Source organism: Rhinolophus sinicus, linkage group LG02 (assembly GCF_036562045.2).
Source record: "Rhinolophus sinicus isolate RSC01 linkage group LG02, ASM3656204v1, whole genome shotgun sequence".
NCBI classification, from domain to species: domain Eukaryota; kingdom Metazoa; phylum Chordata; class Mammalia; order Chiroptera; family Rhinolophidae; genus Rhinolophus; species Rhinolophus sinicus.
The window spans coordinates 164135163-164151822 of NC_133752.1; the positions used below are offsets into that span (position 1 = coordinate 164135163).

At 35.8% G+C, this 16660-nt stretch overlaps 1 protein-coding gene across 2 annotated transcripts in view; it reads left to right on the forward strand.

The window, feature by feature from the left end:
• Window positions 1–16660, forward strand: part of LMNTD1 (lamin tail domain containing 1) — a 113907-nt gene that overhangs the window by 55604 nt on the left and 41643 nt on the right. The gene's annotated exons all lie outside the window — the stretch shown is intronic.

Here is a 16660-nt window from a genome sequence, read left to right on the forward strand (position 1 = left end):
TGGATTGGAAATACGTAAACAAACTCAATATAGTGGTTGCTCTGGGGAATGGAGAAGGGATTGGGAAATGATACAGGGGAGCGTGAAGATTAAAGTAGACTTAGCTTTATTTTTAAGGTTGAAAAAGGAGAAAGCAAAATATTGACTTGTACAAATTTTCTCTACTTTTTTATTTTTAAATAAAAATACGTGATTCGTTTGCTTTACAACTTACTTTGTATCTTTCCATTTTCTTTGCTGACAGAGGTATAATTGGTTCTACCATTTGAATTGCAGACATAGACAATCCAATTACAACTTTTTAAATCAAAGTTCAATTAGAAAAACAAAAACTATTCTATGTATTTCAAACAGAAAAGGATTAGTACATAGAAGCAGATGCTTTTAAAACCACTGGAAGAACTGTGAGCAAAAATTGCAGGGGGTGAGGGACCACTAGCTTTCAGTATTTCGCTGTAGTTTTCGTCCAGAGAATCTGCAAGTTTCTGCCGCTTCCCAGTGGTTTGGAAACAGCAGGAAACCACTGCTGAAAGTCACAGCTGCCCTGCAGCTCTGAGTTTAAATGGCAGGGAAGTGTAGTAGGCAACTGCAAAACCCCACATCGGCTGAAGTTCACACACCTGCCACTGATGCCTGAAGAACTTTCCTTTGCCTTCTAAATCTCGCACGAATGCATCTCATTATCATTACTTAAATAGAATCCAAAACGTGGGTGTAAAGTGAGTCTGGGAGATGTACATCGCCGTCTTGCAGTTCCCATGGTACATGGGTTAACCGAAACACGGATGGAAATAATGTGAATGCTAAGACAACACCTGGAATACATTTATTTTTGTAAAGGTCAGACAGTTCTTTTACTTCAGTCACCATTTTTTCTTAGCTGGTGGTAAAAATAAATAAATAAGTGCTTCACTGGTCATTCACCCCAATGATCGAAGCAGCAAAGAGAAATTGAGGGCCCCCTGCCAGAATGGAAACTTTCTTCTTACCAAGTGGTATAGACCACTTCTCTCTGTGAAGCAAAGTTCGTTGCTAACTAAGCTTCCCTCTCTCTTAAATAGGCAAATACTGTATCTTTCCAAATTGCCAAATAAATGATAGTATTGTGTCTGTTGATTCAATGCTGAAGAGCACAAAAAAAGCAGAGTGGCATCAGGGTTTGATGGAAAGTACACTGTATCCATAGTCCAGAGACCTATATTCTGTCTTCAGCCTTACCACTTGCTAGCTAAGTGACATCAGGAAAATCACCTAGCCTTCCTAGAAAGATGAAGCATATCATTACTCAGTGCTTCCCATCAAAAAATCGGAAAGTCTGAAAACCTACCGCAGCCAGAGTGGTCTAAGGAGACATGGCAACTAAGTGTAATGTGGTATCTTAGATAAGATCATGGAACAGAAAATGGACATTAGGTGAAAACGAAGGCTATCTAAATAAACTATGGACTCTAGTTAATCACAATGCATCAATATTAGTTCACTAATTATGGCAAATGTACCATACTAATGTAAAATATCAGTAATAGGGGAAACCTCTTATAGGGTATATGAAAACTCTCTGACTATCTTTGCAAATTTTCTGTAAATCTAAAATGCTTCCAAAATAAAAGTTTTAGTTTTATTTTTTTAAAATGTAATGTACTAGAAACAAAAAAATCCTTGGAGAATCATTCTGAAATGAGATGTCCAGGATTTGATTTAAAATAATCCAACTGGGAGTGGAAAGGTTGGGAATGATGAAAAGTGGGAGGAAGTACAGATAAAACAAAGTTGGCCAAGAAGTGATAATTGATTAAGCTTAGTTTGTGAGTATATCAGGGGGTCACAATATTTTTCTGAGGTAAAAGTTGTGTTTTTATATTCCTTATAACAGCATTAATTCATCTAACTTTGGGAAGATAAATGAAGTGTGATTTTTTTTGGTCAAGGGTAGTCACACGTTTCTCAGTAAACATTTGGCGTTCAGGTTCAGGGAGATACATCTGCGTCTAATACACTAAACTTTCCCACTCAGCAGATCATGGTCACGATGCTTTCAAACCATACAAAGGATTCCTTCCGTCTCAAAAAACAGGCACATTCATTTTCTCTGGAATTTGGTAGAAATTCCAGGAGATCCAGTGGAAGTCAATTTGATGTTTACTTCATAAGAAATTTTAAACCATGAGTCTTACCTAAATAACACACTCTAACACATTTCCTGCAATACACGGGTACATATTTCATAGGTTTTATTTTAGCCTTTACAGTTAAATCCAGGTAAAAATATTAATACGAGATTGTGGTAGCCAATGACTCTATGGAGAAAATATTTCTGTTTCTATGACCTCTGTCTGGACAGCTCTAAGTTTCTCAGTTGTTGAATTGCCTTGTGCCTTGTTCTTTGGATATGAAATACTTCTAAAGTAGCATTTTTATATGTCCCAAAATGATTCATTACAGGTGGGGGTAGAGCAACCTGCTTCATAATTTAAATAAGAAAATATAAATAAAACAATATACTGTATTGTGCTAACTCCATTTATTCTCTCTTACATCTACCATTTTCCTTTTCTAAAAAAAGACATGGCTTAAACTAGATTTATTCTAAATATTCCGTTAATGTATGTTTTTCTATAGGGAATAATAAAATTAATAAAATGTAACACTGTAGTCTTTGGTCAGATGCTTTGGTGAATTTTTAAGATAGTGCATAAATGATCTTTTAGGATGATGTAACCAGCAGAATCTGGGAGGCAGAATAATGTAGTGCTTTTTGTGCAAAATGTGCTCCACATAACTCTAGTTCTGTGAATGTTAATAGGTATTATTTGCTGAGGTGGGGGAAAGTCCTGAGGTCAAATGAGTTTAGAAAACATCATATTAAATAAGTTCTTTACCGTAGGACTTCAAACATGTTGACAGACATTATGAACCTTAAAAAAGGGGAGAGCCAACAGCATTTCTTAGACTGATTTAACCGCAAAACACTTTTTTTTCCTGAGTCACCTTTCAGCACTGCATTTATAATGGAAAACGTAAAGGGAGAAGGTTGGCGAAGGGAGGTGAGTACAGGTTTGAAGATATGGAAAGTTCAACCTTCACTGAAATTCTGATTCTGTGGCTTACAAATAAAATGGTGTTAGGCAAGTGGTCCACTCTAAGCATCATCTTTCCTATAAAATAAAAATATCAAATTTGCATAGGTTTCATAGGGATGACAAGTAATTTAGATGAGTTGTATTTTAGGCTATGATGTAGCAGGCTGTAGCAGACCATAGTTCTCACTATAAAAAGTAGGGGGAATGGATAAACTAATAAATGAATGAATGAATGAATGAATGAGTGACTGAATGAATAGATAGATAGATAGATAGAGAGAGATAGATAGATAGATAGATAGATAGATAGATAGATAGATAGATAGATAGATAGATAGATAGATGCAAAGAAGTCTAAAGGAATTACATTCCAGACAGGGAAGAGCCTTTTCCTCCCTGGCAGCATTTGCTGAGCTTGGGATAGGGAAATTATTGAGCTTGTCATAAGAAAAAGAGATTCTTCTTGTAAAGGAAAGGAGAATTTAACAGAGTCTAAAATAGCCACATGAACATGAGAAACCCCCAAAAGAATAAACAGTCCTCCCTACTGATCAGTGTTTACCCTGAAGCTTTTGATGAATGATGAGAAGTTCTTGAAGCTGGAATATTAAGTTGGAAAGGTAGAGAGAGAGCTCCATACTCTCATAATGATAAAATCCCAAAGTCAGATAAGTGAAACAGCCATATTAAACACAGGACAGATCTCATTCTCAATGCATTTGAAACCAGATGGGAACCAAAGCAACCTAAAACTGTAACCCATTGCATCTAACTCAATTCCTGGTGGAACTGAAGTGAATAGCTCCTCAACTTTGCTGCCTGCTAGAGAAAAAAGTGTGCCCTACTTGGAAAGAAATATATCAATATCCACTGACAGTTTTATACAATGTCCAGCATAAATTTTAAAAATTAAAAAGACATGCAAAGAAACAGGAAAATGTGACTTGTAGCCAGGAAAATAATACAGGCAAACCTGCAGGTTATCCAAAGTTTGGAACTCACAGACATATCAAAATAACTATTACAAATATATTACATAAAATAGAAGCTAAGATGGACACACACACAAAAAAAGCATGAAAATATGAAGAATTTAAGCAAAGAAATAGAATCTCTAAAAAGAACCAAATGAATTTTCTAGAAATTCACATTATAGGAAATTAAGACTTCCTAAAATGAGTCAGTGAATTCAAAGACAGCTCAAAATAAATTATTCATACTGAAGCACAGATAGGAAAAGGAATTAAAAAAAAGGACACTGTTAAATGATCTAACATATGTGTGATTGGAGCCCTGGAAGAAGAGGAGAGAAAAAAATGAGGGAAAGGAATACTTGAAAAGACAATGTCTATAAATTTTTCAAAATTGATGAAAGCCATCACCACAGATACAGGAAGCTCAGTGAACCTCAAATAAGATAAATACAGAGAAAAAGCTCCTAAGAACATCATAGTTAATTGCTAAAGGCTAAAGATAAAAGAAAAAAATGAAGTAGCCAGAGAAAGAAGACATCAAGGGAACAATAATATTCATGGTGGAGGCCAAAAGACAGTTAAATGGCATCTTTAAAGTGCTAGAAAAAATAAAACTGCTAACCTAGCATTCTTTTTTTAACTTTTTTATTAAATTTATTGGGGTGACATTGGTTAGTAAAATTATATAGTTTTCAAGTGTACATTTCTATAATCATCATCTATATATTGCATTTTATGTTCACCACCCAGGGTCAGTTCTCCTTCCATCACCATATATTTGACCCCCTTTACCCTCTTCTATCATCCACCCTCCCCCCCCTTACCCTCTGGTAATCTAAACTGCTGTCTGAGTTTTTGTTTGTTTGTCTTGTTCATTTGTTGCGTTCAGTTTTATATCCCACATATGAGTGAAATGATATATGGTTCTCAACTTTTTCTGTCTGACTTATTTTGCTTAGCATAATAATCTCAAGATCCATCCATATTGTCGCAAATGGCAGTATTTCATCTTTTCTTATGGCTGAGTAATATTTCATTGTGTATATGCACCACATCTTCTTTATCCAATCATCTATCGAAGGACACTTTGATAGTTTCCATATCTTGGCCACCATGAATAATGCTGCAATAAACATGGGGCACATGTATCTTTATGGGTAAATGTTTTCAGATTTTTTAAAAGTAGTTACCAGAGGAGGGATTGCTGGGTCATATGGTAATTCTATTCTTAATTTTTTGAGGCACTTTCATACTGTTTTCCATAGTGCCTGTACCAATTTACATTCCTTTTTCTCCACAACCTCTCCAACACCTGTCATTACTTGTTTTGTTGATACTTAATAGCTATTCTAACATATGTAAGGTGGTATCTCATTGTGGTTTTGATTTTCATGTCGCTGATAGCTAGGAAAGTTGAGCATTTTTTCATATATCTGTTGGCTGTTTGTATGTCTTCTTGGGAGAAGTGTTTGTTCAGGTCCTCTGCCCATTTTTTAATTGGATTGTTTGATTTTTCATGTTGAGTTGTATGAATTCTTTATATATTTTGGATATTAGCCCCTTAAAAGAAGTGCCATTTGTAAATATCTTCTCCCATTCAGTTGGTTGCCTCTTTGTTTTGTTTGTGGTTTCTTTTGCTGTGCAGAAGCTTTTCAGTTTGATATAGTGCAATTTATTTATTTTTGCTTTTACTTCCTTTGCCTTTGAGGTCAAATTCATAAAATGCTCTCTGAACCCAAAGTTAGTACCTATGTACCTATCTTCTCTAAACCCATAAGGTTAGTGCCTATGCTTTCTTGTATGTAATCTATTGTTTCAGGTCTTCTGTTTAGGTCTTTGATCCAGTTTGGTATATGGTGACAGATAGCAGTCCAGTTGCATTCTTTTGCATGTGGCTTTCCAATTTTCCCAGTATCATTTATTGAAGAGGCTTTCTTTATTCCATTGTATGTTTTTGGCTGCTTTGTCGGAAATTATCTGCCCATATGTATGTGGGTTTATTTCTGGGTTCTCAATTCTATCCCATTGGTCTGTGAGTCTGTTTTTCTGCCAATACCATGATGTTTTGATTATTGTCACTTTGTTGTATAAATTGAAGTCAGGGAGTGTGATACCTCCAAACTTGTTCTTTTTTCTCAGGATTGCTTTGGCTATTCTTGGTCTTTTGTAATTAAATACAAATCTGATGATTTTTTTGTTCTATTTCTTTAAAAAATGCCATTGGGATTTTGATGGGGATTGCATTAAATCTGTATATTGCTTTGGGTAATACAGCCATTTTAACTATGTTGATTCTTCCAATACATGAACACGGAATATCTTTCCATTTCTTTGTGTCTTCTTCAATTTCTTTTAATAATGTCTTATAGTTTTCAGTGTATAAGTTTTTCACATATTTTGTTAAGTTTATTCCTAGGTGTTTTATTCTTTTTGTTTCAATTGCAATAAAAGGAATTTTTTTTCATTTATTTTCTCTGAAATTTCATTGTTAGTATACAGAAATGCAATGGATTTTTGTACATTGATTTCATATCCAGCAACTTTACTGTATTTGTTTATTGTTTCTAATAGCTTTTTAGTGAAGTCTTCAGAGTTTTCTATATATAGCATCATGTCATCTGCAAAGAGTGACAATTTAACTTCTTCATTCCCAATTTGAATGCCTTTTATTTCTTTCTCTTGCCTGATTGCTCTGGCTAGGACTTCCAAAGCTAAGTTGAATAAAAGGGGACATCCCTGTCTTGTTCTTGATAGTAAAGGGAAAGCGTTTAGTTTTTCACCATTCCTTACCAAGTGAAAATATGTTTCAGAAGGGAAGGTGAAATATGTTTCCAAACAAACCAAAGCTGAGGGAATTTTTCACCAGCAAATCTGCAATACAAAAAAAAAAAAAAAAAATTCTAAAAGAAGTTCTTCAAGATAAAAGGAAATGATCCCAAATGGAAGTGTGAAATTTTTTAAAAGAATGAAAAAAGAAAGGGTAAGCATGAATAAATGTAAAAGACTAATTTCTTAAAAACTTTTTAGAAGACTATGACTACTTAAAATAATAAAAACAAAAATAGTAACATGTATTTGAGTTTATAATATAGGTAGAAGTAACTATGTGACAATAAAAGCAAAAAGGGCCATCATAAATAAGGAAGATTTTAGAGATATAAACTTTTTCCATTGTAGTAAAATACTTCTTAAACATTGTAACAAGGATGGATATTGTAATCTCTAGAGCAATGGTTTTCAAGACCAGAAACATCAGCATAATTTAGAAACTTGTTAGAAATGCAAATTCTTGTTTCCTATCCCACACCTATTAAATCAGAAATTCTGGGGGTTAAGCCAGCAATTTATGTTTTTAAAACCCACCCAGATGATTCTATTTCAAACTAAAGCTTGAGCCCCTCTGTGCTAGACTTGGAAAGCAGTGGAGAGGGAAATTTTCCCAGTAGTAGAGTTGTGAGTGGTAGGTAGAATGTGTGTCATTCACTTTGGGTGAAAGGAGAAGTGACCCAAACTGAACACATGTATAAATTCCTGGGCAGTGGCCAATGCCCTGATTGCCTGGTTAGAGAACTGGAAGGAGAAGAACTGGAAGATCAGAGACAAGGAGGTCTGTGGATAAACATATGGTGACAGCATGAAGTGTGAAGCCTTGTATTACATGTGGATACTGACCAGAGCATCTACCATGGAAAAATCCTTAAACAACCGAGGAGACAAAATGACTTGACATTAGCCAGTCTTTGTCATTGGTTACCCAGAGCAGACGTGATGGACACACAGACAAAGCGAACATAGTGGCAGAAACAGAAGTTATGTGTGAGTCCAAGAGCACGGACCCCTCTTAACAATGTCAATCTAGCTACTGCTGCCTTTGAATATTCAACTTGTCGGCAACAGAGACCAACTCTGAACCCCTAATACAGCATTATTCCTGGAAGAAATCAACCAGTCACTTAGTAGCCATTCCATCCTGGAAAGGCCAGCCATTCATCCTCCCAGAGAGAGACTAATATTCCAGGTATGCATTTGCCTTTCCTCAGCCAGCACCACTATCAGGGGCTTACGGAGTGCCTCAGCCACAGTCCTGGAAGCCCACACAACAAGGCATCTAACCAGACCTACTTCATCATGAAGGCAGTGAGTCCATGATCACGGGAACCACTGATCACTTCACATATTGCACCATGCAGAGTTAGCCGGCTTCATTGAATGCTGGAATGACCTCTAGTTAGGTAACAAAAGACTTTTCATCATTTTTACTCATTCAAATGGCATATTTTGCCAAGGGGACACAAGAAGCAGAGAATACTGACATGTGGAAAGAACAGAATGAAGTAAAGATGTAGAGGGAAGTGAACACGAGAGAATGAAACAGATGGTGTCCTGACAGATCCCTAGTTTTCAATTCTCATGTTTGCCACAGCCCATGAGACGTCTCTGTTTCCTGATAATAAATCCCACCTTTTCTTATGCATAAGCATGCCTGATTTGATTTCTATTACTTGCAACTAAAGGATCTTGTCTAATCCAGTAAATTCCAAAGAGGCGAACTTTTCTCTTCACATGAATAACTTCCAATAAATAATGCAGTTTTGTGCCAAAATGGAAAGAACTTCTCTTACAATTTTTAGATTTAGACAGCCCCTCATCAGTGTATAGAAGAGACTTCGTTTATTATAACCAAGTCTCCTCCCACCCTAAGATCCTCTGACAAATGACAAGAAAGATATGATTTGGAAAATAGAATTGTTTCACTAATTGGGAAATAAAAAATAATGAGTCCCAAGTGCTTGATAACATTCCAAAAAAAGATGTGCAAGACTATATAACATTTTAGGGAGAAAAATAGACAGTTTCTAGATTTAGAATTAGTTTAATCTCTGGAACAAAATTTTACATTTTTCCTTTATTAAATTAATGAACCAAAAAAAGTCTAGAAATATTTAGGTTGTGAAATATAAGAACAAAAATAGCAAATAAAGTAGCCTTTAAATGTACGTAATTATTTACTGGCTGAAATGAAAATTGAAAAAGATCTCAAAAAAAAATTAGGCAATATTCTCTGATTTGCTTTCTCTTGATATCACTGCCAACAATGCCCTCTAGTGGTAAATTAGGTAGGCACTGAAGAATGGAAAAAATGAAACATAATTAAGCTAGTCTGTTAAACTCATTGGTAAGATTTTCATGACTACGAACTTTTACACTTCCAGTTGGTAATTGAATGTTATATTTGGCAAGAAAATTAATCTTTGCAAAGTATCTCAGCATATACCTTAAAGCACAAGCATTTGAAAGCCAATTTTCCCCTGTGGTTTTCCTGAACATACGCCAAGCAGCACATGAAAATAACCATCTGCAGTATCTTATAGGGGCATTTCAGGGTCACAACTTCCACTACGTACCTTAAAGAAAGTAAAATCTACTTTTACTGAGGATGAAATCAATCTCCCAAATACTTCTGATTCTAAAACCAATTACCTTCAAGAATTATAGTTTCAGACAAAAATAATGACTCTTGTTACCACTTTCAAATCTATCTGAATTCTGAATTCATCAACCAGACAAAGTCCCTTTACTTGAGAATTCTTCAAACTACAGCTCTCAACCGTTGGGGCAAGCCAGTCAAAACAACAGTTTCAGTTACAGGAATGGAATTTCTCCAAGCCTGGCTCAGCAAAGAGCTTCCCAAAGGAGCTTCAGCTGAAGGAAAAGAAAGAAGACAATGTACACAGCTCACTCCCCTTTAATTCAAACCAGCCAATTGCTGGCTCTAGTCTCTGGCTCAAAATTTCTTTGCGTCTGCAAATTGTTCTCTTTCCTCTCCCCTCCAAGCCTCCTTCCCTCGTATTTTGTGACAATCCTGTATTCCCTTCAGTAACTTATTATGTGTGTGATTTTGAGAGTCACTTAGACCCTTTTATGATAACTATATTTGCATGAGAATATTTGCTCTGAAAACTTTGACTAAGGCATTAACATACTACTCTGTCCCAGGAATTCATTTATTTAAATGAAAAGAAACACATCCTCAGATAGCTATGCTGTGAGTTGACAAGGGCCATTAATATTAATATTAATTCCCTTAGAAAGACTGAGATGACCACATTCTGTGACTGCTAAACATTTCCTGTTTTTGCACTGCTAAAATGGATTCCAAATACTAAGTAATATGTCTTCCAAGAACTCTCGCCTTCATCAACCTGAGACAAAAATCTCATGAGGCAACCTGACCTCCAATACCATTTTCTCCATTACCACTTCTGGTATGCCAGAAATATCTCAGCTTTTGGAGTCAGATGACTGGCCTAGCTGTAAAACCCTACATTGCCACTGATTGGCTGTGTTGTTCAGTAAGTCATTTACACAAACCAGTTAAGGAGTTTTAGGGGAACTCACAGAGTGATTAGCTGACAATTTCACCTACACTTAGCACCAGGCCAAATGAAAAAACAAAAATATATCAATTCCAAGATGGCAATATATAGTACTGTATTTCACAAAGTATGCTCTCTAGAATGATCCCTAACTTATTTGACCATGGTACTCTTTTTTTTTTTTTTTTCAGAGCATTGCAGGAAACCAGGGTATAAAAACAAAACTCTTTGCGATATGGTAGTATATGATGTTTTCTGGACTTTTCAAATTCAAATTATACCCATTAAATTTCTTCAATTGCACTAGACACATTTCAAGTGCTCAATATCCTCATCTGGCAGTGGCTACCATATTGAACATTACAAAATTGAACATTCCATCATTTCAGAGAACTCTGTTGGACAGCAGTAGTCTAGAGTTTTCCTTATAATCTTGTAATCATATTCAAACTCCAGTCCTTTACAATAAAGAAAATGGTTAAGTGTCACCTTAACCAAGTGATGAAAGATAATAACCCCAGTAATGGCCCAAATAGACATCACATACCTCCTGTAGTGTACACTAAGAACATAATATCTCATGTGTGGTATTTCTGCCAACAATACATAACCGGAATCTAATCATTAGGAAACAAACCAACACAAATGTAAGGATATCCTACAAAATAACTGATCTGTGCTTTTTATCATAAAAGACAAAGGTTAAGGAACTGTACCAGACTAAAGGAGACTAAAGAGACATGACAACTAAATTCAATTCATGATCATTGAATAGATCCTTGATCAGGGAAAAGAATAACTATATAGGAAATTATTGAGACAATTGATAAAATCTGAATTTGGACTATGGGTTAGATAATAGTATTATAAAAATGTTTCTTGATTTTGATTATTATCATGTAGTCATATAAGAGAAAGTCCTTCATTTTAAGAAATAGTACATTGAAGTATTTAAGAGCAAATAAGCACTCTCTGGGTTCCAAATAACATGGAGAAAGAGAAAGCATGCCTTCCACTGGATGCAGCTGAAACCCTTGGAGCTAGTTTGAAAAGGAAACACAGCAGTTAAATTGGGGAAGATAAACAGACTCTGAGAACCATTAAACTGAGGGTGAGTATCCCTTTTCTTAAACCTAGTTTCTCCTAGCCTGGACTCAAAAACCACCTGAAATTCAGAAGTATGTAACAGGAGCAGACAGAAAGTGCTCCAAGAGAAGCCCTTTCTTTCTTGTCCAGGGGGCAAGAAAGTGGCCTATGAAGGGACCAAAAGATTGGAGAAAATCCTTTGGGGGTTTTCCCTCCTCTCTTGGCCCAGCCTCTGGGCAATGCTACAGCGGCATAGAGGCAACAATAGCTGAACAAATGCCTAAAACTCAAAGGGAAGGGAACCCTTCTTTCTGACTAGAGGAACAATGGATCCAAGAATATGAGAGGAACCCCTGTTCTTTTTTCTCTCTGACTTCTCTCTATTTGGTCCAGGTAGCAGACAATTTCAGAAAGTGCATAGCAGACCAGGAAAACTAAAGTCATGGCTACCGAGTCAGAAGACCAGGAAGAAGGTAGCCAGGAGTGGGAAAGATTTCCCTGGGGTAAATCATGAAGAGAAGGAAGTTCAAGAAACTGATACCATCAAACTATCTATGAACTAACTCCTGTGCTCATCCCTGAGCTGTGCATGCAGAGATCTGACCCTAATCAGCATTGAGAAGTGATCTACAGGATGGACCACTGCCCAAGTCCCAGGCTGGTCACTGGATGTTACATGGGACAGACCCAAGTAGCACAGCAAAGGTTTTGAAAACTGAACTGACTTTGGATTCACAGCCAGCAGAGGCAGGGTAGGAACTTAAAACCTAAATCTAAACCGCTCAATTGCCTGCTAAAACAAATGCCCAAGCAAACATTGTCTGTAGGATTTAAACAAGACCTAGAGTCCTATAACATAATATTCAAAATGTCCAGGATCAAATTCAGAATTATTCAACATATAACGAACCAGGAAAATCATGAAATTTCTCAAGAGAAAAGTACTCAACATCTACAAACACAGATGTTGAAAGTAGATAGACTTTTAAACAGTTAAAAAAATCATTATCTAATAAATAAATGTGAAAATTCTTAAAACAAATGGAAAGATAGAAAGTCTCAGGAGAGAAACAGAAGAAATGAACCAAAAGAAAATGTTAGAACCAAAAAGATATAGTGACCAAAAAAAAAAAAAAAATCTTACTGGATGGGCTCACTAAATGAACTTCAAGATATCAATATAATTATCTAATCTGAACAACAGGGATTTAATAGATTTTTCTTATGAACAAAGTCTAAAGGACCTGTGGAACAATACAAAAAAGTCTAACATTTATGTCATTGGAGTCTCAAAAGAAGAACAGAAAGAATCATATAAATTTGCAAGTACACCAAAAGGAAAAGGGAGTCAATGTTACTTTAGGTATTTTTCTTAATTAATAATAAAATAATAATAATAATAATAATATTTTAAGTAAAAGAGTAAAGGAACATAATCGCTGCAACTTTCTCTCAAATGGCTCAGAAAAATGTGTATATAGATAGAGTGGATAGATGAAACAGCATAGCAAATGGATCAAAAAGTATACAACCGGTGAATTTGGATTAAAGTTTCATATAAAGCAATACTTTGTTCCATTTTTGCAGCTTTTCTGAAAGTTTTAAATTTTACCAAAATAAAAGTTGCCACAGATGTATATGAAAAGTGCATTTCTAATAAAATGTTTTTTTTAAATACTTCCAAAAATATCATGACATATGATATGCCAACCTCTTTGTTATTCCCGCCACTAGCAATCTCTCTCCTACCCCTGAGCTTGAGAAGTCCCATACAGTAAACCTGGAATGGCAAATATTTTCAACTTGTGTGCCTACTCCAATCTATTGTTTGTAGGAACTAGGAGTACTGACTTAAGAAGGATTCCCAGCATATGATCTCACTTATATGTGGAATCTAAAGAACAAAATAAATGAACAAACAAAACTGAAATAGACTCAGAGATACAGAGGACAAACTGATGGTTGCCAGAGGGGAGAGAGGTTGGAGAGCTGGTGAAAAATATGAAGGGATTAAGAAGTACAACTTGGTAGTTACAAAATAGTCATGGGGATGTAAAGTGCAGCATAGAAAATATAGTCAATAATATTACAACTACGGATAGTGCCAGATGGGTACTAGACTAATTGGGGATAACTGCATAAATTATATAAATGTCTCACCACTATGCTGTACACCTGAAATTAATATAAAATAATATTGAATGTCAACTGCAACTGAAATAAATAAATTAATTAAATATGAAAAATAGAATTCTCAGGGCAGGTCCAACTCAGGGAAAAAGAGTTCTGCTATTGATTAGTGATGTCTACCATAGGTGCAGACAAGGATTCTGGTCGGATGCATGCCAAAATACCCTGATGCAGCTTGTATTTTCCTGCTAGTGTTTTACCATATTTCTCACTCAAATCACTGCTCAAAGCTCTAATGCTCATTGAAACATGTTCTTTAACCCATCGACACAGACACAGTCCTAAATAGCTCTTTTAAAGATAGCTTATACTGCTACTTTTACTTAAAACCTTATATCACTTACTAATTATTTATCTTTTCATATCTCTCCTTTCTTTTCCTACTTTTTTTTTAATCTAAATATAAGTTCTTATTTATTTTGCCTAAACAATTAAACTAGTCTCAGCTCTTTCCTTGCCTCATCTTAATTAAATATGAACACTTCAGTTCATCCTACACACAGTGGCTTCCTGAAACAGATTAGTCATATTTATTGACTGCCTAGGAACAAAGTCTGTGCTAAGCATGGGAGACAGATGCTGTGAGGGTTCAATGCCTACCCTCATAAATTCAGGTCCAGAGGAAAAGACCAACATGTAAACAGGTTGTTATGATACACTGCAAAATTCCTACCACACTGTTCTTATCTATAAAACAGAAATGATAATTGTACATACTTCCCAGAGTATGGAGAGGATTAAATGAGTTATAGCTAATAAAGTGCTTAGCATATGGTCTGCCACACAGTAATCATACAATAAACATTAGCCTCTAATATAATTGACTCCCAACTGTCAGGTATGATTATTCCAATTTTCAAAGGTAGTGAATTTAAACTACTTTCTCAAGCCACCCAATGAGTTAAGGAATCTTGAACAAAGCCAAAATTCTGAAGTCTGTTTACCCATATCTCCCATAAGGGATTACGATTTTCCAAATAAAATAAACCATGCCCTTGTAATTTTATCTTCCATTTCCAATATGCTTTTGAAGATGTTTCCATGATAAATTTCAGCAGATGATGATTTCCATTTTCTTCTCAATCATGTGATTTATACAGAGGAGCACAATGACATAATCCCCACATTATATTTTATAATACCGTGCCCTATAATTCTTGCCAGCACTCACAGCTCAGACATTTTCTCCTCATCTAATAGTCATACATATATATTGGCATAAATACATAAAATGAAGTCTTCACTCCAACAAAATGAATTATGACTATTATATATAAAAATAATGGCTACAATGAAAGGGCAGACAGGAAAATAAGACCCAAAACTCCTAACACCCTGAGCATTTGAAAAATAAAATCACATTTTGTTTTTCTGAATCCCAAAGATAATCTCTGAAAGTGTCCCAAAGAAAGCGTGGAGGATATGGATAAGAATCAAAAACTATCATCCATTTCCAAACATGCCCAGAAAAATATGTTCTCTTCAAGCTGCCAAGATAAATGCAAAACAGAATATTTTTTTTTATCTCATGTTAGGGTTTTTCAGATGTGTCCCAGAATTATTTTAAAAATAGACAAGCTGCCCTTATAAACAGGAATGCATAAGATTCTTGCAGTGCAGTGGGGTGGAAACAACAGAATGCACACACATGAGCACCACATACTCCTATAACTGGCTGTAGATTCTGCACAAGGTACTTAATCATTTTGGACTCTGGTTTCGAAAGCTATAAATGTTAGGGATAATGACATTTATTCTCAGTAACTTGTTATTGAGAACAATAACTAGCATTTGTGCAGCCAGCTAAAAACTACCTTTTTATTCACAAATACTATTTTATTTAGTTACTACAAAACCCTGTGAAATGGATATTATTATTATTACTGCCATTATATTCTTTTGATAAATGAGGACGCTGACGTTCAAAGAACTTTTAACCAACCTGCCTAAGGTCAGAGTGAGTGGTAAAGCAGGACTCAACCTACATCTCCTAACTCTACACCTTTGCTTAACCCACTAGATTATAATTCTTTGAATGCAAGGACTTCTAATCATCATATTCTCAAGGCTGAGCATCATCCCTGGCAGATAGTAGCCACTCAGTAAACATCTGATGAACTGAGGGGAACTAAGATATCATTGTGGGAGGTCTGGTTCACCAAAGGTCAGCCAGATAGACACTAAATTTTATAAGATATAAGGAAAGTCACTGGATATTTATGGATCACATAATCAACAGGGAGTGAACTAGACATAGCTAGATCTATGGATTTGATTAATCTCAAGAATCCATCTTTCTCTCCATCTCTTCATTGTCCTTCCCTCTATGTTGGTTTTATTCTCAAACACGTCTCCTCAAATGATAGAAAAGGTTGCTGACCTTGTCCTTGGTGACTTGACCTGGTCCTTACAGCTCGCAATCCCAGAGAGATAGGGATTATCCCTTTCCTGAAGTTTGAGCAGAAGTCCTGGAGAGGATGTTGATAAGTGGGACTTGGGTGGTGTGCCTACCTCTGAAGCAAACACTGAGGCCAGGAGAAGAGGGAATCGGATTACATATTAAATGGGTTATGTGCCCATCCCTGTGATGGGAGATGAAGGAGAGTCAATCTTACCCAGATCACATGGTCGAAGGGGTCCCCACAAGCAGAGGGGTTCTGTTACCAGGAGTGGAGGGAAAGGGAAAATGTGCTAGATCAACAAGAATTCTAACTACTAGAGTTCAGTTCCATTTTCCTCATAGCAGCCAAAGTTATTTTACTTTATTATTTTTAAGTTAAATCTTTTTAAGCTGAATTTTCTCCTGCTTCACATCTTTATATGGCTTTGTATTACTCTTAGAATAAAATTCAGAATCTCCCAGATGGCTCAAAGGCCTTCATGTTCTAAGCCTACCTCACCAGGCTAAATGTCATGTCACTCTTTCTTCACTCTCTATTCCAGGAACCCCAGC